This window comes from Corvus moneduloides, chromosome 9, assembly GCF_009650955.1.
Source record: "Corvus moneduloides isolate bCorMon1 chromosome 9, bCorMon1.pri, whole genome shotgun sequence".
Lineage (NCBI taxonomy): Eukaryota > Metazoa > Chordata > Aves > Passeriformes > Corvidae > Corvus > Corvus moneduloides.
Genome location: NC_045484.1, coordinates 27,274,998 through 27,299,764, shown reverse-complemented (window position 1 = coordinate 27,299,764; position 24,767 = coordinate 27,274,998). Strand labels below are relative to the sequence as shown.

At 41.8% G+C, this 24,767-nt stretch overlaps 1 protein-coding gene and 1 long non-coding RNA gene across 4 annotated transcripts in view; one reads left to right on the top strand and one right to left on the bottom strand.

Annotated features, from left to right (window-relative positions):
* LRP8 (LDL receptor related protein 8) overlaps nt 1–24,767 on the top strand; it is a 174,187-nt gene that overhangs the window by 52,156 nt on the left and 97,264 nt on the right. The window lies entirely within an intron of this gene.
* On the bottom strand, nt 3,131–4,244 carry LOC116448126. The gene is made up of 2 exons (XR_004241817.1): nt 4,150–4,244; nt 3,131–3,167 (listed from the first exon to the last, which is right to left on the bottom strand). It is a non-coding gene; the product is annotated as an uncharacterized LOC116448126 (long non-coding RNA).

Sequence of the window (24,767 nt, the reverse complement as noted above, 5' to 3'; positions counted from 1 at the left end):
CACGCTGTCAGTCAAGGGGGTGCTGACTCCTGAAATGAAATGCTGTCCATCTAATTAGTATGTGTAGCAGCAGCAGGTTTTAATTATATGGTTAAATACACAGAAATATAGGATTGTCATGTGGGATCAGTCTATTGGCCCTTTGTGGCTGACATTCTGCCTCCAGCAGTAGCCAGTGCTGGATATATTTGTGCATAACATATTTCTTTTTGCCCTTGGAGTAATATGCACAGGCTGCTACAGAAAAAATTTTCATCTTGCTTTTTTGAAGCCAGTTTGTGTCCAGAAGAGAATTCCTCCTCTGTGAACCCTTTCACTCTGCTGTGGTTCAGGTTAGCCCAGGGATTTATGTGTTCTAGGCAAAATATGTAAGATGAATGAGCTCTTTTATGAGCACTGGCTCTGACAGGAGATTGTCTTCGCAGAATTTCCTGAAGTCTGTGGTTTCTCCAGATTTTCCAGTACTTTCTTGTGTCTAGTGGAAATTCTTCTCGGTGACCAAGTAATGAGCTTCCTAAGTATTTGTTTCTGGTATTCACCTTTAGTTGTGAATATTTCTCATGGAAATCAGTCTTGCCATTTGGGTTAATAATTTGGGGTTGGTTTATCTTGTTGGTTTTTTCTTTATTACTTTCACTCTCTTATTTGATTATGCATTGATTTCTGGCAGCTAATTATGCAGTTCTGATCTAGAGATGCATAAAATAGTAAACTAAAGTTGTATTTTGGTTAACTTGGGATGTGCTGTGTGGTCTCTCTTCTGGATTGGTTGAGTATGAAAAGGATGAAGACAGCCAAGCAATTGCTCCTGGTGGCAATATCCACATGGGATGGTCCACCATGTGGATGGGGTGTGATGGGGAAAGTTGCTGATCCTTTAGCATTGTGACCATCCTACCTTCCTGTTCTAGAGGAAAAAAAGATGTGAAGCAGCTCTTGCCATGTGATGTTGGAGGATCCCAGCCCAGTGAATTTTGATCTTTTCCAAGTCTGTCTCCTGCTGTATGGAGGGCTTTGCACACTCAGCTGTGTTGGTGGCAGCAATAATGGTAAAGTTGCTCCCTGACAGTCAGGAGGTCACAAGATTTCATCCACTGAGGTCACTGAGTGTGGGAATTCCAGGCTGCGTAATAAATTTTGATCCATGGCCACCTGGGAGCCTCAGACCAAGGCTTTGCAGAGTGGGGATGACTCAGCTGAGCCTTTGGTACAGAGGCAGCTGTGTCAGCAGCAGAGCATCCTTGCTGCAGTGCTTTCCAATATCCCTCCCAGAGAAATCAGTGATGCCTGCAAAAGTTACAGAATTACTGGAGTTTAAGTGGCACAAGGGTTTTTCCAGAATACAAATATAAAGTCCCCATGGCCCTGGCAGTTCCTTTCTCAAGCTATAAACTGATAACACATTTATCTTGAGGAGAGCAGGGATCATACACCAGTGGTTGAAATCCAGTTTATGAAAAGGGTCACTGAAGGGCTCTGGAAACTGTGAGATGCTGTTTCTTCTTCAGATGCTTACATGCAGATTTGGGCACAGTGAGGGTGCAGGAAGATCTGGAAAACTGGATTCCTGCCCGATGTAAATTCCAGTCACTCTGCAAACGTGTATCAGGCAGTGTCTAGTCTGGACTAAACAAGTGTGGGTGTTATCTTATTTTTCATTGTGAATGCTGATAAAGGATTTAGAGATCCCACTGGACTGAGAGATAAGCCTAACAGGAATTTTCCTGATTACTCATTACTCTTTTGACACTAACTAAATTGGAAGGGGGAGGGTGGAAAGACATGGTGCTAATGGTTTTTAGTTTTGATTGATTTAGATGTGGTTGTGGGGGTTCATTTCCCCTCATTCAGAAGATGTTGTTTAGGACTTGAGGTAATGGATGGTCTCTATGTATGAAATACACTGGAGGCAAATTGATTTATGAACAAATTAAATGTTACATTTTCACATTACTTAAAAGTTACTTTCAGGAGTTCCTGTCCTGGCAGGTTCCCACCCATGGTGGTAACCCCACACCTCAGCCCCCAGCACCCTCCCAGGGGCTGCTGCAGGTCCTCTGTGGCACTGTTACAAGTGGGTCATCACTGTCATCAGTGTGTTTTGGGGATTTTTGGATATTTTTTATTTTTAAAGAAACAGCACTAGAGAAAATATAATTGTGCAATGCCAGGCTGTACCCTTCTCTGCATGAGTTCACACGGGGTCTCTGATAATATTATTTGGGGGACTGTAGGTTGTGAAAATGAAGCAATCATCCAGTACTGCACAGAACATGCTGATTGAGGAGGTTAAGGTGAGAGGAGAGGTGGTGTTCAGGAGCAATGCTTTGGAGTCTGAGAATAAAGGAGTGCAAGCATTTGCAATAGTGATACCCCTGTCTTCAAGGAACAGTGGCTTTTCCTCAGTGGTGCATGTTCCTCATCCAGGTGCTGTGTGTGGAGTTATCCTGCTAGATATTTCCAGAAGCTCCTGAAGTACACAACTGCCTGTGTAGGTTGGAGTTTTTTACATGCAGTCTGCCTCCAGCCCTCCTGCGTGCCCTCATGGAAGGGAATGATGGACATGAGTGGGGAATGAGGGTAGCTGGAAATTCTATTCTTATTCGCAGCATTTTGCTGCTGTACTTCACAGAAGATATAGCTACAGTTTACCTTGTAGACTGCTTAACAAAGACATGTCTTTTCCTTGCCTTTTGGGGGGTTGGAGTCTGTGTACCACTGCCACAGGAACTGTGTTGGCAGTAAAATGGAGGTAGCAAAGCTGCATGAGATGAACACTGTTCAAAACTTCCATTTTTAAGACCCTGCTTTCTGTTGTCCTAATTTAACTATCTGAACCCAAATATACTCTGCATTTGCTTCAGGCAGGTTTTGTTGATAAAGCAAAAGATAAGCTATTTATCAGAGAGGCATAAGGAAAATGGTCTCACTTGTGTGTGTATGTTTGGTCTTCGCTGAAGAACTTGAGCCATTAAAAGCTTGAAATCTGTCATGGCTTTGCCTTTGTGTTGAGGATGTGCTTTTAAAAGCCCCATTAAAATTCGGCTGGGCATGAAGCTTTGTGCAAATCTCTGTAGATTCATGTTTAGCTTCCATCCTGGCACTGTAATTTTTCTCTCCAATTTTTTCTTTTCTTTCCAAAACCTGAGAATAATCTTCAAGGATTTCTATTAAAAGAACATTGAAGGCATAGTCAAGCACTCGTAAATTTGATATTGTCAGAATTGACAATGGGAGCTGTTTTTTGTAACCTCTAATACTATTTTAATCTAACTCTTTATCTACACATTAAATATGATAAATGTGATTTGAACCTGGAGACAGAGTCCCACAGTTTCTGGCTCCTTAAAAGGAATTGTACTTTGCTAGAATAGAGAAATTATGACAGATGATTTAGAGGAGAAAAAATAGACAGGCAGTTAGAAATTTTTGGTGACATTTACTTAAAAGACTACCCTGTAAAAGGAAGCATCTCTATCTTCTGGTAGCACATGGTGGGAACAAGCAAGGACCTCATGCTTCTAGCCTGTTAATAAGTTCAGAGTTCAAAATTTTGTCAGTGGGTCCAAGCTGTAAAGAAACTTGAGCAATTCAGTAAACATTTTTGCTTTTTTAATAATGGGTGATATTGTTTAAAACCTCAAATAGACAAAACAAGGAGTATCACCTTCAAAAAATTTTGTTTGGTAATTGTCAATGTCAAAACAAGGCTACTGTTATTGTTGAGATGTCTAAACAAGGCTACTGTGTGCCTTTCTTATTTTTCTTCTTTTTAGAATGCAATATCTGTCTTCCGTTTGAGCAACCCTGAGACAGCTATTCATAAGATTTTCTGCAGCACCTGCTCGAGGGTATCATTTACTACCAGTGGAAGCAACTGCTGTACCTCCCATTGTAAGTGGAGGGGCTGCCACAAATCCTGAAGCAAAATAAGTCAGAGCAGCACAGCAGATGCTGTTCCATTGATTCACAGGTAGTACAAATTTGATTCTGTTATTAACGCTTTTTTCTTGTAGTGGGATTACTCTGATTCCACTGTAACTTTTTATATCACAGTAGTTGAGAAAAAAATTAGGCCCCCTATGTTTACTGATGAAATAATGGTTCCAGAATACAGCTTTCTAGCTCTGCTGGTATCCCCACACTTACCCATATTCCAGTTGTTTTGGAATCCCCATTGCTCTAGCCTGTGTTTCTGTGCATCCCCTGTTGTTGCTGTGCTGTGGGACTGGACTGCACCAAAATCCATTTTGCAGCTGCATCCACCCTGGCTGCACATCTCTGTCACATGATGATGATTTCTCAACTCATGTTAAATTCTTATTAAATGAGCAAAATTCTTAAATTCTTATTAAATTACTCCAGCTGTGTTTGATGTAGACTGAAATGCCAGATGTGACTGCCAGCAACTATTGGCTTTGACTTTTTCAGTTCTAATGTCAGCACCAGCTTAATTTGTATATCACATCTACTATTATTATTATTGATTTGTTCCACACTACATTTAATTTTTACCTGGGATACTAGAAGTAATAAATGTTATTAAGAGAAACATTTCTACAGCAGTTGAATTAAGGCAGTAGGACCAACTCAGGCTGTGGAGGCATTTTTTTAGCACTGAGATTGTCCAGAAATTCTGCTGTGTTCTGAAGTAGCAAGGGAGAAATTTCCTTCAGCAAATGATGCCTGGTTACACAACTTGATTTTTGAGGTGGATTGTGTTTGTGCGCTGCAGCGTGCTTGGTCAGATGATTTGGATTTGGGTTTGGGAAAGCAGCTTAAGTGCTGACTTGCACTGTGAGTCATGGATCACACGTCTGTGGGGCTGGGGTGCATTTGAGCTGCTGGGAGTGTGGTATGGGAGAGACACAGGTGAACTCCAGGAAAGGAGAACGCAGTGTATGCAAGTGGAAGTGAGCAACTCTGTCAGTGCAGGAGCAGCCAAGGAAACCTGGCCAGGAACAAACAGAGTAAATGCAGATCACATAACCCAAGCAGTATTATCAAAGATAATTCTCTGGAAGGTGAGGAGGAGAGATAGGGTTGAGGTTTCTGTGTCCCCATTGAGCAGGACTGTAGAGGCCTTAGAGAGCTGGAGGAGAGCAATAGGAAAAATGGGGACGTGGGGTGAAATTGGATCACTGTGATTTGCAGAAGAGAGAGGCACAGACTGTGGAAGTTGAGGGGCTTTGTGAAAGAGCAAGAAGTAAAAAACAACTTTAAAAGGAATGATAATCTTTTGAACAGTGGACATTGGAATTTCCTGCATGGCTCTTCAGATTACCCTGGTTTATTGTCTCATTATATGGAGAATAGCTGATTTTTGCTTTCCTTTCCTTATCTCTCAGAGGAGAGGACAGCTGGACTTACTCCATAGCTGGGATTGGAAATGTGCACCTTTCATTTACTTGAAATGGTTTGATGACAGCAAACCCCAGGTACCACAAGAAGGGATATGAACATCCCTTCTCAAAGCAGAGACTCACGGGACTGAGTGGCAGTTCTGTTGCTGCTTTAGGTATCATCCAGACTCCATGAAATCGTGTCATGGAAGTGTTTATAAGGCAGAAACTGTCAGCTTGCTGTGAAGTTTCACTGAAACTAGAAATAATAGGGTAAAAATGTATTATTAATACTGAGATTTCTGGATACAAATGGAAACCATTTGACAGATTTCAAGTGTGCTATGGTTTTCAGGTAGAGATAAAGAGAAGAAAACTGCCAGGGAGGGAAATGGGGGAGAGATATATGAATCAAGGTGACACCACAGGTTGTGGTGTTTGCTGTGAGACAGAATTAAAGATGTGCTCTTTGCTTTGGGCTACAATGTGGGAGATTGGGATTGATTTATTACAGGCTCTTGTGCCACAGGCAGTGACCTCTTCTTCCTCCCAGCTGCCCCCCTCCTGCCTTGGAAGGGACAACAGCAGCACCCAGCAGGCTGATCCCAGGGAGAAGGATGCAGGTGAGATGGAAGGGCAGACACAATGGACATGCTGGGAGAGAGGGACACGAGCCTGATACAGATAATAGCAGGTCTCCGTATGAAGAACAAATCTACACTATGCCATGAAGTTTTGTTGCCTCCCCAGCACCTTCTGTTTGGAGTTCATCCTTTGGACATGCCCATGGAATACATAAATAAGTGATGGTTACCAGTGCTATGTGCAGAGAGGAGGGTGGAGGTTTTACTCCAGGCATTGTCCCGCAGAACCTGCAGCAAATGCTCTCCTTGTCGTAGCAACTCGTTACCTTTTGAATGTCTTCAAGATTCCACTGAAAGTGCCAAGATCCCAGTGAAAGTTTATTGTTGTGATCCTGGAATGCCAACAGCTCTCTTGAGGTCCCCTTCACCCAGTTCACATGTTCCACTCTTAGCTTCTGCTTTTGCTTCTTGCTGTAAGTGATCTGATAAAATCCGGTATGAAGGGAAGACTGACCTCTTGGATGGCTGAGTTGAGCTTTCATTGTAACATTTAGGTTGGTACCAGTGAGTGCTGACTACCCCTGGAAACTGCTGCTGGGCTGTTGCAATTGTCTTCAGTGGAGCTTGTTCCTGATTTCCCCTGCAGCGAGGGAGGCTGGCCCACAGCCGGGAGAGCCGGCGGAGTGAGCACCACAGCAAGAGAGAAGCCCTGAGAGAAAAATGCTAATTACATATTTTGACCTTGTTGCGTTAGAGATGGCATCACCCACATTAGCCACTATTCAAGATCATTCCCCAGGGCCTGAATTGCTTCTGGACAAGGAGAGATGTCTGGGGCTTTTATTGTGGCTGCCTGGTTAAGTTACAGAATGAAATATACACCATGTAATGCTTTTGGACAAATTCAGTGGTTCTTAGCTGCTTTTTGCCTGTCATTTGTCTTCTGTAGCTGTAAGTAGCTTCTGTAGCAGACAACAATTACAAGACCAAAATAAAATGCTGGGCAGAGGATGGGATCGAGCTGCCCAGAGAGGGGAGGGGTGGAGCACAGTGTTCCCTTTGTGAAGGAGGAGGGAAATTGGTCAGTAAATTAACAAAGAAATTTGTTCTACACATTTGCTTTAAATGTTGGCAGGTGGCTCAGTTGTTTGTGTGCATGACTGGGGGCCAGAATTTGTGTTGCAATGTTGTCCTGCTCAGTCATCCTTTTAAAATGTTCTTACTCCTTGGTACCTTGTACAAAGCAAGATTTCTCCCAGATGAGAATTGGTAATGGAGCGAGTTAAGTCTGCTCGTGATCCAAGGGTAGGATGGGAGTGGGCAGAGCAAGTGGGAAAGAGGCACTCTGTGAAGAAAGGAGAGAACAAGTTATTTTCTGTAAATCTTAGATTAAATCAGTGCTGCGTTTGAGAGAGATAGAAGAACTTGGTGCCTAGAGGGGGAACATGACTGGCATCCCCTGACTGACTCTGCAGCTTCCCTTTGTGGGAGAAGTAGCCTGCTGCCTACTCTGAATCTGGATAGAATTAGGTCCAGTTTGTCACAAGGTGTGTGTTTGGCTGCCTACCCTCATGTTCCTTCAAAAACAAGACTTGCATACACTTGCTCCTGGCATATAGGTGTCTGGCTTCTTTTACTTGTGAACTGATTTTAATGGCATTTTAATGAAGGATAGGGGTCTCAAAGCTATAAGGAAGGAGGTTTCCTGCCTCCTATCTTTCAAGTTTCTTGCTTTTTATGGGATTGGAGAAGTTGGTCTTTATGTAAGTGTATAAGACACCACTGAATTTGCACAGAGCAGTCATGTTCTGGTCTCAAAACCACTTAATCTCTTTTAACGTCTTTTACACCAAATCCACTGAAAACTGAGCTTAGACGTGCACGAAATTAATTTGCTTCCCCTGAATGAGCACTGATCCATGTCCCAGTGGTGGGCAGTTGGCTTTACCCCAAGTCAGACACCAGCTCTTTTTGCAGTAAGGAATGACAAGATTCACCATGGTGGTCAGTCCTTCAACTCTGCCTCCACAAACTGAAAGAACAGGTACTAACGCACAGTATGGGATGCTCAGCTTCCTTTGGGATTGCCTGAGCTTCCAAAACTTTGGAAAAACCCCCATACATACAATGTAAATTTTAAATCAAAGTAAAACTATGACTATATAGCCTGGAGCTGCCTTTATCTTTTTGTGTTACTGTTTCCTGTGAGAAACCTGTTTAATTTTCGTGCATTAGGTGCATTGTCCATCTCTGCATCCTAATGGTGTCGTGGTCTGGCCATCAGTAAAGGTACTGACACCTTCTTTCCAGGGCACAGAACAAGTTGCCTCACAGGGTTCACCCTCATCTAATTTGTCATCAGTTCATCTCATTTTATAAGGCTATATTTTATATTGTGTTGGCTTCAAATCTGGACAAAGCACAGACATAGTCTAAGCTATTGCCTCATTTTTATTTATTTAAGTCCCATGCTGCCAAGTTGACCCATTTTTTTCATTCTACCGACTGTTCAAATCTTGCAGATTAGTTAGTCAAGGAAGGCACAGCTGATCCTGGAGCGAAATCCATACCCACACATTCTGCCTCTCTGTGCTCCAACCCTCATGGTTTTTTTCTCCATTCTGGGATGTAAACTGTCAGTGTTACACTGCTCTGTAATAGACCTCAGTAGCCATTATCATTAGCAGTGGGTACCAGCTTACAAACCCAGTCATCAAAGAACAAAAATGCTGGCAGCTAAATGGAAGAATCCAGCCAGGAGGAAAACAACCCAGAGCATCAGCCAGACGGCTGCTACTCCCTGGACAGAAGAGGAGGACTGTGCAGGACAAGTTGGATAAATGTTGTCTGACATTTAAAAACAACTGTTCTGTTGTATTTGAGAACGTTGTTAAGAAACTCCAGCCTAGTGCAAATTGCCCTCAGCACACCTCAAAATGACCACACACAGGCTGAACCCCCTTTCCTGTGTGTGTATATAGAGACAGGCAATTATCTATGTATTGTGTGGGGGCCATGTCCCTCATTTATTAGAGCCCTAGGATGTCTTTAAGCTTGCTTGCTCAAACCTTGGCAAATGTTGTTACACCTGAGAGCTTTATTTGTGTTCACATCCTACTGAATTTAGCTTTTTCTCTTCCCCCCCCCCCTTTTTTTTTTTCCTTCGAAAATGTTATTAACTAGAGCATTAAATGCTGGCCTCCAGCAGGGCCTTCTCCATATGCTTACAACAAATGTTTCCTCCATAGAGAGAGGATGTGTTTGTGTAAGATAACATGCAGATATAATGGGGCAGCTCCCAGATCCAGCCTCCCTGGGAGGCGAAACTCAGGCACTTGAAAAAGCTTATCAGCTCAAGCAATTCAGATGGAAACAGATTGTAACATCTCTGGATGCACCTTTCACCCAGGGTGAGGAGGGGGCTGCAAGAACGACGAGCAGATTTTTCTCCCCTGTGATGCCTGAAGGTTGGCCCAGCTCCTGCGGGAGCCCAGACAAGTTTTTTGGCGTGGCAGGTTGGACTTCAAAGCTGATCAGCCTGACTTGTCCCTTTCCACTCTTCTTTCAACCCAAGTTTTGTGCACAAAACATGTTTCTTACCAAGCCATGACTTTCTTTCCCTGTGAGAAGTTGGGAGGATGTAGAGCATCTGCCTTCAGCATTCCTGAGCATCTCTGTGTGGAGGCTGTGAGGTTCATGGCTGCTGTGAGCCCTGAGCTGCAGCATTCCCAGAAAACAGCCCTTTCCAGTAAGAAACGGGGTTAGAGACTGGTGAAAGGCAATTCCCATGTTATCAGTTGGAAATGGGCATTGCTGCATTGTTCCCCTCATGTCAGTACTGTGGGGACTGACTCTTGAGAGAACAGCAAAGGCAGAGTTAATTGCAGCTGTTCCGAACTGGAAATACCCAGTAATATTCATCAGTCAGATTCCCCTTTCAGTTTGTAATTAATTCATGTGCTGAGCCTTATTTTATACAAAAGTGTGGTCTTCACAATTATGTACTTTGAAGGACTTAACTTTTATTTTGTGTATGCTTATCAGCTGCTTCACCTTTATAATTTGTTTTACTGTGGCTGTTGCCCAACAGTGAAGGTTTTGTTTCTGCTTCCTGCTCAGCAATTGAAATTTAAATGGGGAGAAGCAAATAGAGTAACAAATAATATGCTTTGGTACACATTTTCATGAGGAATAATTGTTTGAACTAAAAGCTTTCAAGATTCATTAAGCACTGGGTGTTTGTGGAAAAGCTATCAGAGCATTTATGAATAATGGAACATGAATGACTATTGCACAGTGAACTCTGCCCTTTTAGATTATGCATATATTTGTGACCCTAATTGTGTACTAGTGTAGCGTCTCCTGAATCAGCTCCTTACTATTGCAAGGAGAGGAGTGAAAGCTAGAAAATCTGGTTGCCTTAATTATGTTGGTTCCTAAGTAGTTGTAAAAACTCATAAAACACTTGTTAAAATTGAATGCTAAATGTTAACATTAAAAACATCTTTTTAAATTGGGAGAACCACGCTTCCTCTGACATGAGACTGGTATATTTATGTTGTCTAACTTCAGGGTGATGGAACAAAATGTACAGCCTATGCTACAGACCATATGTAGGACACTGCAGTTGAAACTATTTGTTTGGCAAAAGTAGTTAATGATGGAAAGCCTAAACCATGATACCTGCACTGCACCTGATGAAACATCAAGGATGTATCAATATGTCTTTGGGAAAGCTGTAATTTGGGAAAGCTACATTAGCCATAAGCTATGTAGGCCATTTCAATCAAGTTCAAGTAAAAATAGCCCCATACTGTAAGATACCCACTTGTGTTCACAGGTTTTATATACGTTACAAACTGCCTTAATGTTCCAAACACATTGAAAAATGAGGCGAAATGTAGCACAAAGCTTCAAACATGTCTTTGGCTGTATCTGGGCACTAATGATACCTATAGATAGTTCCATTTAATCTTTCTCCAGAAATTCTTCAGTGTTACCTGGCTGTAGTTTACAAAGGCTGTAAAGGTCTCTGTTCTGGAGTTGTGTGGCCTGATTCTACTAAAAAACCTCTGATTTCTACTAGGATTAGTGCTTGAGGATGTTTTGCAACAGACTGGGTACATAGGCAGGTGCATTCAGGAGGGATTTGAGTCGTTTGAAGCTGGAAGAGGGGCAGTGAAGCAGCTGGGAGGTTTTATAAAGGTGATACCTTTGCTTGTGCCCAACCCAAAGATGTGCTTGCTGTTGTGTTTGTATGTAGGCTGAAGTCAAATAATGCTCACTCATGGTCATTGGGAGCCTTTCCCCTTGAGATCCGTAGCAAATACTCTGGTGACTGCAGTGGAAGCAAAAATGGGCCAGTCCTCTGGAAACTTGTGTTCTTTAAGGGTAATTGTGGAAGCATAACCCAACTAATTGCAGCATCTCTTGAATTACTGTCAGATGCTACCATTTGAATATTTTCTTTATGTTAACAGCACCTTCCACCTGTTTTCCCAAAAGTCCCTGCCCGCTCCCTCTCAGTGTGTCACCCCTGCTGCGTTGCTGTCTTTGTGCTGGCCTGCAAGCATCTCGGGAGATTTCATTCCGCTCAGGATGCCTTTGGAACGCGACTCACACCGTTGGTTTTATGGTTCATGGTCTGCAGGGCTCTCTGTCTCCTGCCCAGCCTGGCCTGACTTGGGTGCTCCTGCCCTGCCGAGCACGGCCGGGTGTATCAGTGCTGCTCTGCTGGAGGGGTGCCGCTGTTGGCTGCTGCCTGCAGTGCCTGTGGAGATGCGTTGTCACCTCGTTATTTCCCAGCTCATGTTTCCTTTTGATGTGACAGACGGTGACTTTTGCTTGACAGAACCAGCTGGTCACTGCTCCACATAACCGAGGCCTAGGCTAAACTGTTGGTTAGTTTATTTTCCAGTGATCTTTTCCTGACTATTTTAAGAGCTACCTCATTACATCTCAGTATTTAATGGTTTATGAAGCACATGAAATTATGTAATAACTTCAGGACTCATTTTCATAATATCAATTTTGCAGTACTTAGATAACTGTTCGTTTTCATTTTATTGCTTTAATAGCTGTTCTGGAAGGGTAGTACTAGTAGTTTGGCAGCACTGGTGGTGCATTAGCATCTGTTTCTCTTTGAAGCACATGCCCTTCTGTCTGTGGGGGCCTGGTCCTGACCTGAGTCAGTGGCTGAGTGGCCCATGGAGGAGGCACATGTGGAAGTATAAATCTTTCTTGAACGTTTATTCGCTTGTTTCGAAATGGGCTTGGACGCAGACGAGAGCAGAGCTGTCATCTGTGTGATTGCCCAGGATTTGCTCTTTGCTTCACAGACAGATAATCCCCCTTTTTCTTTTTCCTTTCGCCCCTTCAAAGACCCAAATTTCATTTAGCAGCTTATTGCTGTAGAACCAGCAGTGGACTCTGCAGTACTGTCCTGAGATTTACTGGCTCCTGGAAATGATGTTACACTTCCAGTCTGAACTTACCTTCAACCTAAAGTCACTGGAGCACAGTAGAGTTGGCAGCTCAACTAAATGAGCCTTCTAATGCCCCGTTTTTGTTTGCCAGGTAGTTGCTCTCAGCCAGTAATGAAATTACTCTTCCCATCTGCTTTGATAAGCTACAAACCCTGTTATTTCTACAAGGCTCGCAGCACACCAAGAAAAACAGCTGGTTAGCCTGACAGAATCTCATTTTATAAACTGATGTTGGTTGTCTTAAAATTAAAGACCAGTGTAATTCACTGCCTTAGCTTAGCTAGAACTGGTATTAGGTTGACAGGTCAATAAGCACTCATTCATTGTATTTAAATTCTGACATAACATTAGCTTTCTTTGAGCCTCCTGGAATGACACAGGTACTCTAAGATTTAATGAAAATAACCAGTATTTTTTATTGCATCCCCTCAGCCAGCTCTTTTAAACTTTTGAGTGCTGGTTACTTGTATTAAAATGTCTAAATTTAATAAGTGCTGTGTAACAGCCTTGTGTTACTCAGTAAAATTGAAGTATTTTGTTACCTTCTGTTGTGGAATGGAAGCTATTTTTGAGCACTTTCTACATTTTTACTGTCGCTTTTAGTGTTTTAAAAAATGTCTTTAGTCTTTAATTTTGCTGCCTGGAGAAACGTCTTCTTGTATCACCTTGCTTGAATGCTGCTTTCAAGTATTCCTGCCCTGCATTGTTCACATTAATTTGCTTTTTGACTTTCCTCTCTTCTTTGTAGGCGGTTTTTCATTTTAAAAATGAGACTGCATTTTTATTGGCTATGGAATGAACTTCAGGTGGAGTGTTTGAGCCTGCAAGTGTGAGGCCGAGATTTCAGTTCGTCTTTGGTTTCTAAGTTGTTTTCAAGCAGAGCGTCCTGTGTATTTGGAAGCAAGTTAATATGAATTTACTGACTTAGCTGGCACAGGCTGAAGAAGCACTTTAATATCAAAAACATGCTAAGGAGGGCATATATGTCCAAGGAATGCTAGTAACTGTTCCATTATTATTCATTTTCCAGGGAAGTGATTTAGTAATGGACCTTCACTGCAAAGATAATTTAGCTGCTAAATTATATCTGAATTACATGGGCACTTCCACTCTGTATGCAGCCTGTTGGCACTTCTGTTGAAAACAGATAAAGTTTGAATACATTTGGTAAAGGAAAGCACATTAGAGAATAGAAATTAGTTTAGTTCTGCTAAACCAACCAACCTTTTAAATATTTTGTATCTTTTTTCTTTTTCTTTTCTTTCCTTTTTTTTTTTTTTTTTTTTTTTTTTGTTTGCTTTTGGGGTTTTTTTTGGCTGTCTGATTTCATGCAGCTTTCCCCACTCACGTCACCTGAACCAGCAGGGCTGTTGCTGGTTCATCTGTTCTTTGTGGCAGAGTTTCTTTGTGTGATCCATGGCTATGGATTAAGAGCTTTCAGTGCATTACTGACAGTGTGATGTTGCTGAACTTAGCAACAAGCTTTTTCTCTCAAGTGTTTTTAATGAAACAGAAGTTTCTTGTTGCCATCTAATAGGTTTAAATACTATTAAAAAGAAATCCCCTCCATTTTAGTTAATCAGATTTTGTTTGCTCCCTGTGATAACATAAGCTTGCTAGTTCTGACATGTTGAGGGAGATGAGACCTGAATGTTTAATTTTAAAAAGAAAAGCAGGAAAAAAAATGGGATTTGTGTGGGAAAACTTCCCTTGCAGTTCATAAAACCAAGAAGGGGGAGAAAAAGGGTGCAGTAATAAATTTTCTTCTTTTTACAGCTCGTCTTAGAGCAGAATGCATGAAAAATACTTGCAAATTTATACACAGTAACGTGATTATATTTTCACAACAGTATAGTTTTCTTCAAAATTAATATCAGAAATTTGCTTTCTTTTTTTTAAGACCTATACCAAGAATAATGTTTGCCAAACACTCTTGTTTTTAACTACTTCCCTAAAGAGCAGCTTGGGAACTCTCCAAGGATTACCATACTGCTGACTTCAGAAAAAATTAGAGAGCACAGAAAGAAATTTATTTGCAACCCAGGCAGCAAGAGAAGAACAAATCCCAAGTGATTGTAGGGACTGCTGACACTGAATTGCTTGGAAACAACATGTTTGGTGTGTTTTGGGATTGGGCTGTTGTGTGGCACAGAGAAGCCCCTGGGTTGGAGTGGATCTTCTCTGTGGGCTGGGGGGGCACAGCTGCCCCAGCCAGGCCAGGGCTGCCCAGGGCACCCCTGCAGCAGAAGCTGAAATTGTCTCTGCCTTGAATGAGTAATAGCTTGATTCTCACAGTTTATAATTTCTAAAAATGACACATAGTTGGTAGTAATTGTATAGCAGGGGCTCATCTGACACTTCAGATTTACCTGACAGGGTTTCCCCTGTTTTAACATTCGCCAGTCTGTGACCTTTTCATCTGACCTTTTCTGTGTGCAGTTGATGGGGGTTATTTTATTGCTTATTTACTACATGCACATTTTTGCTGAAAATGAGTTAGGGGCTGTTGGGAGAGCACTATAAAATGTCAAAAGGGAATTGCCAGCGTTGCATTCGGTGGAGAGACTGGATAATGTTTGCTGAAGATCTAATAACCAGGTGTAGTATCAAGATGAAGGGCAATATTCAGTAACTCCCTGCTCTACAAATGAGGCTCAGATGGTAGGGAAAGAAAATAGCCCAGGAATATATAAGTCTATATTATGCTGTAAATACACAAGGGAGCTCAATTAAGGTTGTTCAGGAAATCTTACTTGACAGTTTGCTTTGAATGTGTGATTTTATAAACTTAATGCTCTTTTAGAGCAGTGGTTTCTAAACTACTGTGTGTTTTCTAAAGAAGTGTGTAATATACTTGCTTCAGGGGGAACCTGCAAGCAGAACTGTGAGATACATTCAGCTCACACAAGAACTGCTCTCACAAGATGCTGATCTTGCTACCAAAGGAGTCTGAGTTGTGCTGGAGGCCAGTGTGTGATGCCAGCAGGGTGTGTTTGGGTCTCTGGCTGTTGGAAAAGGACCCATCACGTGCTTCTTGATCATACCTGCTGAGCAGAAAAATCCCAGCACTAAATTTATTGGTGTTCCTCTTCTATTTCTGCAGAGAAAGTTATTTGCTTGTGATCCAGTAATGTGCAATGTAGTCTTTTAAGTGGTTGATTTCTTTATTCTTATTTTGGTTTGTTTTTTACACTGGCATTTTGAAAGTGGGTGCCAGTTGGCATTCTGCATAGGGGAACAGAATCATCTGCTTTGTAAATATTTTACCCTGATGTATCTTGTTCAATGTAAGTTGAAATTAATTGCCTTTTTTCTTTCCTCCACAAAACCAATTACAATTCTGTCATCTATTTAGGATTAATACTATTAAATGTATCCATTTTTCCAGATAAATATTCCACTTAGTACACAGGTATTCTACTTACCATAGGCTTGTGAGTAGGCAGAAGTTACATCAATTTCAATTAAATCCCTCTTGCCTATTGTTACAGAATTGTGTTTATGTCCTTAATTTAAATGTGACTTACATTGATGGAGTTTAAATAATTTCATCGCTTAACATAGTTACTATTTCAAAATGAAGATTACAGATGTTCAGTTGAGTGGTTGGAGTTTCCCCCCTCCCTGAGTTTTATACTGGAATACTGGTACTAGATATATTTAAACATTTTAAATGTGTTAGGACAGTGAAAGAGTGGGACAATCTTCAGTGAAACTCAAGATGGTGGGAGGAAGGACCAGGATTTTACTTATGCAAAGAAAGACTGTCCTGTCTTGGTTTTGAATACCAGGTCCTGTTTGAATACTTTGGGGTTTTGAGTGGACTGACTTTGCTGATGGTGGGAAGGACAGGTCGACGGTACGATTTTTTTTTTTTTTTTCTCCCCCAAACTTTGTGTTTGGCTATATTTTATGAGGAATGGGCTGATAAGGAAAGTAAAGCTAAGCAACAGCAATTAAAATCAGATAGGATTGCAAATGTCACTTAAGTCTGAGGATGCTTGGCTTTTCTTAATAATACAGGATATGTATAAAAGTCCCTGGATTTATCACTTTCAAAGGTATCACAGCTTGTCAGAACTGCCACTGATTGTTGTCCCTTTATGCCATTACCAGCTGTACTGTCTCACCTCAGGACCTCTCCAGGCCCTGAGAGACACATGGAGCACTAAGCAGGAATTGGTCCTGATTATGTAGTATTGATCCATACAAGCAGGTAAAAAGGAAAATGCTGAAAGTTTTTGCAAGAACCCACGTCTGTTAAACTCTGCAGGTTTCTGGGATTCCTTCTGTTTTCATTTTGTCTGTGTTTGCCTTTTTGTTTTGAGTTCCCTAAGTACAAGACTTGGCCCTCAGCCCTGAGTACTGTCCATGCAAGTGGAGTGTGGTTTTTACAGGACTGTGATGTGAACCTCTCAGTAATTGGTCTCTCCAATATGGAAGATTCCTCTCCACACACACCCCATGCTTGGAATGTCGGCTCTGGAGAGTTTGCTTTTATTTTTTTAAACAAGATGTGAGTACAGTTTGCATGAAAATAACTATATTTAAATTAGTCATCTGCTTCTAAGGTGATAAAAAGTGATCTCAATACAGCCAGGAGGAAAAAAAATAGTGTTCTCTAATCTATATACACACTGAAGAATACTTTTGATTGGCTCAGAAAAGCACTCAGCATGAATTCCCTCCTACCCAAGTACTCCAAGAGCTGATGTTACAGTGAACCAGTCATGTGGCAAATTAAAAAGTCTGGTGGACGGATGATATGGTTCTGAGAACTCAATAAAACTTATTACCTACAAGACTGATCTTTCTATTCTAGTGACATATGTGCTGGTAGTTCTGCAACAACAGGAATAATTAAGGAAAAAAAATACTGGTTTAGTATTTTGAGGCTTCATTTTAATGGAACAAAAGAACTAATTTCTACCACAGTATATACAGGATTAAACTGAAATCTCCCCTCCATTGCCTTCCCAAAAAGTAAATTTCCTAGTTGAAGTCATGCTTGTTAAGCTCAAGTGATGATGGAGGTGTGAATATATTAAGGGAAGACTTGAGAGGCTGAAGTAGACAGAAATGATTTGACTTGCCTCATCAGTAATACGAATGTATCAGTTTCATCTGGAAAAAAAGCCTCGTTGCTTTTAGACATAATGGCAGCTGAGAAACAGTTGGTCTTCCCTGTGAATCAGCTGATCTTAGAAAATTTCCCCATGAGATAGTTTAGAAACAGAGATGCTGTCATGCATCTCTGGTCCATGAACTGATTGATTGGTGTTTGTGTTGATTATCCAGGACAGGAGACAATAAGGAAAACCTTCCAATCCCAGCATCCCAAGGAAGGCAGACCCCTGAGTAAGAGCTGTTTTGAACACTGGGGTAAATATGATGAGCAGCAGTGTAGTAAATCACAACTGCTCTTCAAGAGTCTGCCTCATGTGCCCCAGGGGTGGCAGTGGGAGCTGCAGAAGTGATGCTCGCTCTTTGCCGTTTTGAGATGTATTTGGAAGTTCAGCCTGGAATGGGCACTGACTTAAGCACTACAAACAGGCTCTGGCGCTTGCTTGATCGGCCTGTGTGAGTGTAAGAAGGGTGTGTAGGGTGGGAACTGAAGCCCTATAGTGCTCTCTGTAGTCTTTTCACAAGAGAATGCCAGAGAGCTCCTTGAACTTGCAGGCTGTGTGCGGTGGGAACCTGCAGAGGCCAGCTGGCAGCCACACAAGTGTTATAAGCACCCTCCTGTTTCTGGCATAGTAGGAAATCGTGTTAGCTCGACCTTTTTTTAATTTGGGGGCATAGGGAGGAGGTAGATCATGGGTGCTCTGAACCATAAGTCTTACTGGACAGTCATAGCATCATTAAGGTTGGAAAAGGACTCTAAGATCACTGGTCAAACTTTTAACCTACCACTGCTGCTAAACCACGTCTCCAAGTGCCACATTCACCCACTTTTTGAACACTTCCAGGGATGGTGCTTGCACCACTTCCCCAAGAAACCTATTATAGTGCCTGAATCCAATGACTGTGCATGGGAATTGCAGTATATTTTTAGATCTTAGGGAAAAAAACCTGCATTTTGTCATATTAATATGGGTTTAAGTTTATGCTGGAGCATCTATTTCTGTGTAAGTCATTCAAAGCAATTGTCATTATTTGGTATAGGCCTTAAAATTAATAGGTAATTCTAACTCCAGGCAAAATTATTTTTATTTTCATTTCTACTTGCGGCGGTGTTGTATACACCAAGAGAAATTCTCATTATACACTACTTTTATTTCAGTGTTTTGATGCCAGCAGCACAACTTCGTGTCCTTGATCTTCTCTTTCTTCCTCTGAGCCAAATAACTTCAAGAAACATTCTCAGCTAATGATGACCATGCAGCAAGAGTGACTCTGCAGTTCTAGTAGCTCTCAATTATACCCATAAAATCAGGAGCTTGACTGTAAGAAGTATTTTGGGATGTTCCTTTTGTTCCCTTGGCTTTCTCCCCTCTTTTGCTTATATTGTCTTTGGAAGGCTGTACATCCGTCATTTGACTAGCAGGGATGGCTTGCATTGCTGGATTCTTTGTATAGTCAGTTCTGCTCTTCAGCAGAATTTGAAGATGGAGTAATTGCCGTGCACATGGCACCAGCTCCCTTTGTTCCTGCCCTGACAGGTTGCTTTTTGGTTGACTTGACTTTGAAGTTCTGAGTTCTCATTTCTTAGAAATTTGTTGTGGTTTTTTGACATTATTTCTTGTATGTTTACGGAGCTTTCCATTCACATTCCCTTCTTGTCACTGCCTTTGCACTGGCTGGTTACGAGAGAGATTTGGGGTGTTATAAATAATTAAACAGAACGAGACAGTGCAGTTCAGCAAAGCTCTTGGGAAGCAGCTTTCTTATTAATGCTCATCTTCTTGCTGGTGACATGAGGCAGGGATGGACATGCATGGCTAAGGGGATGGCATTGTGCTCTTTTCATGGGTTTTGTCTCGGAGTGTGTTTGCTTGGGACAGAGACTGGCTTGAGTTGTTCAGCTCTTACACAGGATCATTGTGGAAGCAGTTCATGTCTGTTAGCTGTGAACAGATGGTAATGCATTATTTTTGGCATGGGGAAGGAAAAGGAGACCTCACGTTGCATATGAATAGATGTCTCTGGGGCTCGTCCTACCAAAGTGAGGATGCAAAAGTGAAAGGAGAGCGAAGCTTACCTGGCCCTTTGTGCCCTGCTGTGCTCTTCAGTCAGTCCTGGCTTTATCTCTTGCTTCTGGAAATTCTTTAACCTTACAGTGGTTAAACAGATACAAACACAGTAGGATTGATGAGCATATTTATTCTAGCTTGTCAAAAAGATACTGTTTGCAATTTTTGGAATAGAAATAGAGGTGGGTTGGTAAATGGGCCAGCAAGTTGGGTGAAAAATGTAAGGGCTAGCCTGACTACAGTAACATAATGTTATCTGGGTTTTTATTGTCAGCATGATTGGGACTGTGTTGTGTATTGGCCATTGTTATCACAGGGAAAAAGACCATTTTTGGTCTTGAGAGATGTTGCTCTCCATGTGTGGGGAAACAGAAGGTGCTGCTGTGCTGATGTCAGTGTAGTAACTGCTAGAAGAAGCCCATCACAAGCTCACCTGTATTTGGTGAGTGACTGATTGAGAACAGAGGTTGTGGGCAGTTGGGAGGAAAGATCAGAATTTTGTTTTAGACATACAGACTCAGTGATGAGAACCTGAACGTTTGCAAGGAACCAAGAAACAGACCGATCCTTCGCCATAGGAAGATTCTCAATTCCTCCCTTCCCATGCATGCCTCCCTTGCTCTATTTCCTGCTATATTTACTCACTATTCAGCCTTCAGTCCAGGTCTCAGGATGTGTGGACTGTGACACAGGTGCCCCATGACCTGCAAAATAAACTCCACAGAGCTCCATGGTGAGGAGCAAACCCAGGGGGATGAAGAACGAGATCAGGGAATTTGAAATTGGGGTTGTTTAGCTTTTAAGATGAATCTTAGAATGTGAGTGCAGTCAACAGATGGAGAAAAATCTGAGAAGCTGAGAAACTTCAGGACTTAATGCATCCTGGGTGATATATGGCACTATAGGTTCATCTTGTAAGCTCCCAACAGCATTTTCCAGACTGAGGAATTAAGGATTCGGGGTGGGGAAGTGGAAAGCTCTTTATATTCTCTGCAGAGTCCAGCCTGGGCTTTCAGGGCTGAGGGATTGCTCTCCAGCACAAAGCCTGGGAGATTCTGAGATGCATGTGCTGCCTGGTTCCCTGTACTTTCTTAGTTGTCTGTCTTTTAGTTTGTTTAAATAAAAGTTGACTTGTAGCATGAGATGATTTTTTCTTGGATGCATTTTTAATGAGCTCTTCTGCAGTTGGTAGGACCCAGAGGAAGTTCAACATCTTCTGCTCAGTGCTGTTGATACTTGTCAGAAATTAGTATTTGACAACGCTTTGTGATTTTAAAAGCCACTGAAACACTGATTATATATTTTATTTTTAATTCTGAATGTTTTATAGTGGTAGGTTGGTTTGCTTTAAGTCGCTGCCACTTTTGGCTGTGACTTCTGTGGTCGCAAATGTTTTCAGGTCAGTTCAGAGTAATTAAATATTAAGACACAATTGTATATGAGTGTCTGTGAAGGTCAGCTCTGAGGTTTGCTTTCAGCCTTGTCCTGAGGGAGTGATTATATCGTATCTCACTCTCTGGGCTTAAAGGGTGCTGCTGTTATCAAACCTGGTCAAGTTAATCACGCTGCTCTGAGCAGATGTGCAAACAAGGGTTGTACTGTGTATAAAGGAGATTTGGCTCTTCTTGTGAGGACCACATAAATAAAACAGCACTTAGGACACGCAGATTTGTATATTAGCTTTTGACACAGGTATGCTATTGCCTTTTAATTAAGTCTCTTGGCCTTAATGTAATGACCATTGTAAGGCATTAATATGCTAAGATGGAAAAAAAAGATGCTTTTATATTTTTACTACAGGGTGAATAAGAAAGCAAAATTATCAGTTTATAGCATTTTTAGTTGTTTTTATAAATAACACTCAAAAAAAAATCAAAATTACGGTACTGAATTTACAGGGACAAAACCTAGGCATGTGTTTTAACCCTTTGATTGAGTATACCTTGCGGTTTAGTTTGGATCCAAGTGATTTAAAAGCTGAAATACAGATTTGAATTGTGTTGATTTCTTTGTAGCAGGTATAAATTGATTTGATCTTAAGGACAGAGAGATGGGGAATGTTTATTTGTAATCATGGGCAAAGTGATTTCTGGACCAGAAAAAACTTTCTTTGGTTTCAGAATGTCTTATGAAGACTTGCTGGCAGTCAGTGGGGCTAAAAATCACCAACCTCTCTGACCAGCCATTTAAATACTTTTGCACATCAGATTGGGTATATCTTTAGTACTTGCTGTTGCTTGTGACAGGCTTGTTTCTTCCCTCCCTTCCAAGTAACACACAATCAAGAGGGAGAGGCTCCATGGTGGTGGTTTCTAATGATTCTAATTCTCTGGGAGAAAATTGTGAATCCCTGGGGTGCTCTAGTGGACATAAACACTGTCGCTTTCTAGCTGTGATAAACTTCTGAACCTGGTGTCCTTATGAATTCTGTCTGAAAAATTATGATTATTTGCCTAAATGAGCTCTATAAATAAGCATTCTATATTTTAACAGGTGTGGTTGCTACTGCAGTACAGCTGCTTTACCTGGGGAGAAAAAGGTGTTCTATTTTAATGAAGGACCAGAAGAACTTTGCATTTCTTTTCTTGAATTCAATACATAATTGAAAACATACAGGAATTTATTTTGTAGTGTATATACTCCATAATACTTAGCAGTAAGTAGATATTGCACATTATCTTAGTCTAATAAGTATGAGGAAACAGAGCACGCTACCAGCAGCAATGGATCTGGTAAAGCTTGTGGGTTTGGTGATAGAATTTCCAATTTCACACTTATTCTCAAGTCAAAAGGGACAGGAGATAGCTGAAATGCCTCTGAGGGGAACAACCCCAAATATTTCAAAGTTTAAGAGGGCTCCGTGACTGATCGCTAAGTGCAGATTGGATTTATACTGACACATACTGCTTCCAGAAAACGTTTAAAGTTGCAAAGCAGTATCAGTTCCATGCGTGTTTTGTCCACCTATTTTTGGTCTTCATTTGGCCCAGATGTGAATTTTGTACAAAATTTGCCTGATGCATTTTGTATTGAGTTAAACACATGTGGTTCTACAGCTGTCACTGGTGCTGTCCGGACAGAGGTGTGTGTTTGTAACTCATCCCTTTGCTCTATGAAAAATGTGACACATTGGTTTTCAGGGAGACAGTAGTTGTTTTTAAGTACAAATTAAGCTCATTGGGTCCACTGGCAAAGTCAGGAGAGGCAAGGTGCATAAATCTCTGTCTCACAGGCTCAGGAGCAGAAGCTCTGCACTTTGTTTCACCATTAGGCAGAGTCAAATTCTCACCTGGCGTGTGTTGACACAAACTCTGAAGTCAGTGAACCTTTCCAGTGATCTCTGGACACAGATGGTTGTCATTACTTCCAGGGGCCACCATACCTAAGCTCATCAAAGAGTGTCATGATAAAGCTGGTTCATGATCTCTGGATCCTAAAGATTCACAGGAGTAATGACTGGATCCCCCACGACAATGGAGAGCTGTATGGCCCAGAAAAATTCCCCTATGACCTTGCACTTGCACTAGCACAACTGGGGGCAATTTCTTTCTGTAGCAAAAAAGACATTGAGGTGTTTCTTCTGCAAGTCTGGAAGCAGCAGCTTTGAGTTCCTGGCCTGCCTGTAGACCAGCCATGACTTGCTGTGCCTTGCAGGGTGCTTTGTTTACCCTGCAGAGACGACTCTGTAGGAGACCTTATGGAAAATGACTGGAAGGAATCATTGTGCATGGGATTTGCAGGAGATGTTTTCGTTGATCAGAAGTAGCCAACTGTGTTGCAAAGGTGACTTTCTGAAGGCAGGTGCAGAAACACAGATCTGTGGGTAGTGACTGCCCTCGAGTTGATACAAGTCAGCTCCTGTAAGTGCTCTCAGCTGTAGATACAAGGACATGAGGCAACGTTTGCAAAAATCTCTGCAGTGTCACTGGGCAGGTTCACGTGCTGCCTCTGAGTACCTGTGCTCTCAGTGAGCCTAGACAGACAGTTACAGCAATTACTTTAATGCTGTGCAAATAGTCTTTGTATTTCAAAGTGAGTTTTAGATTTTAACAACAGCTCTTTCTGCAAGAGCTGATATTTCTCAGTGTTCTCGCAGCATTCAAAATGTCAGGGCCCTTGGGAAATAGCAGGCCTAATGTACAGTGGTCAGTGCTAATGAAACTTCTAAATATTTCCTCTTGTGTCAGGATGTTGAGAATTCTTTGCTTTTGTTTAACTTGCTTTGTGATTTCCATGCTCTGATTATTTTTTTTTCCCCACCCAGGTTGCTTAATGCATGCCATAACCAGAACACTTGTTTTCTCTGCGTAGAAAACATACTGTTTCTGGGGGAGAAATGCAGAACTTATAAACAAAATGCTTGCCTCTTCCTAATTATACTTAGTTTTTATTTTAACTGTTGTCGTCTCTGCTGATGATTGTCAGGTGGTCTCAAAACTCGCTTCTTGAAGAGTGAGCTTTGTAGTGTTGTTGGGGAGGGTTGCTTAACCCAAGCAGAGAAGTAATTCTTTGTAATCCAGTGTGAGCTCTGAGTCAGTTTGTGCTTGTGGAACTGCCAGATTGACTTAAAGCTTTCTATTGCTTCTTTTTGGGGTTTTGGCAAGGAACACGTCTGGCACGCTGGGCATTCTGTCCTTCCTGTCCAGGAGGCTGATCTTCCTGAGAAATAGACCTTGCTCTATTCTTCTCTACAGCTGCTCTCAGCCTGACTTGCTCTTAAACTTGTGCAGACTCTTTCAGAGACCTGGTCACGTTATCCAGAGCCAGCAGCATGGGGGGTAAAGTCATCCTGGGTAGACACTTCCATGTCCTCCCTCTGTTTGGGAGTGCTGCTGCTTTTCCATGCCTGTGATTCCCAGGAGGGTTTTGAGGATGGAGAGGTTTCCTTGTTACTCCAGCAAGGTGCAAATACCAGACACTGGCCACATTTGTGTCTTTTTGGAGACTTCCAGGATTCAAGGGTGCAAGTGTGTCACTGGTACTGCAAATCCATGTGTCAGTGCTGTGGGATGACTCCTAGCATGGGAATGCCTGCTGTGCAACAAATATGAAATAAAACATGGGCTAAAGTGTCAGTGAAGGAGCCCTGAGCACTCGCACCAAATGTTGGTACATTAGGGCAGCTGCTGTGTCTGCCAGCTGAAGCAACATGAGGTGTTATTT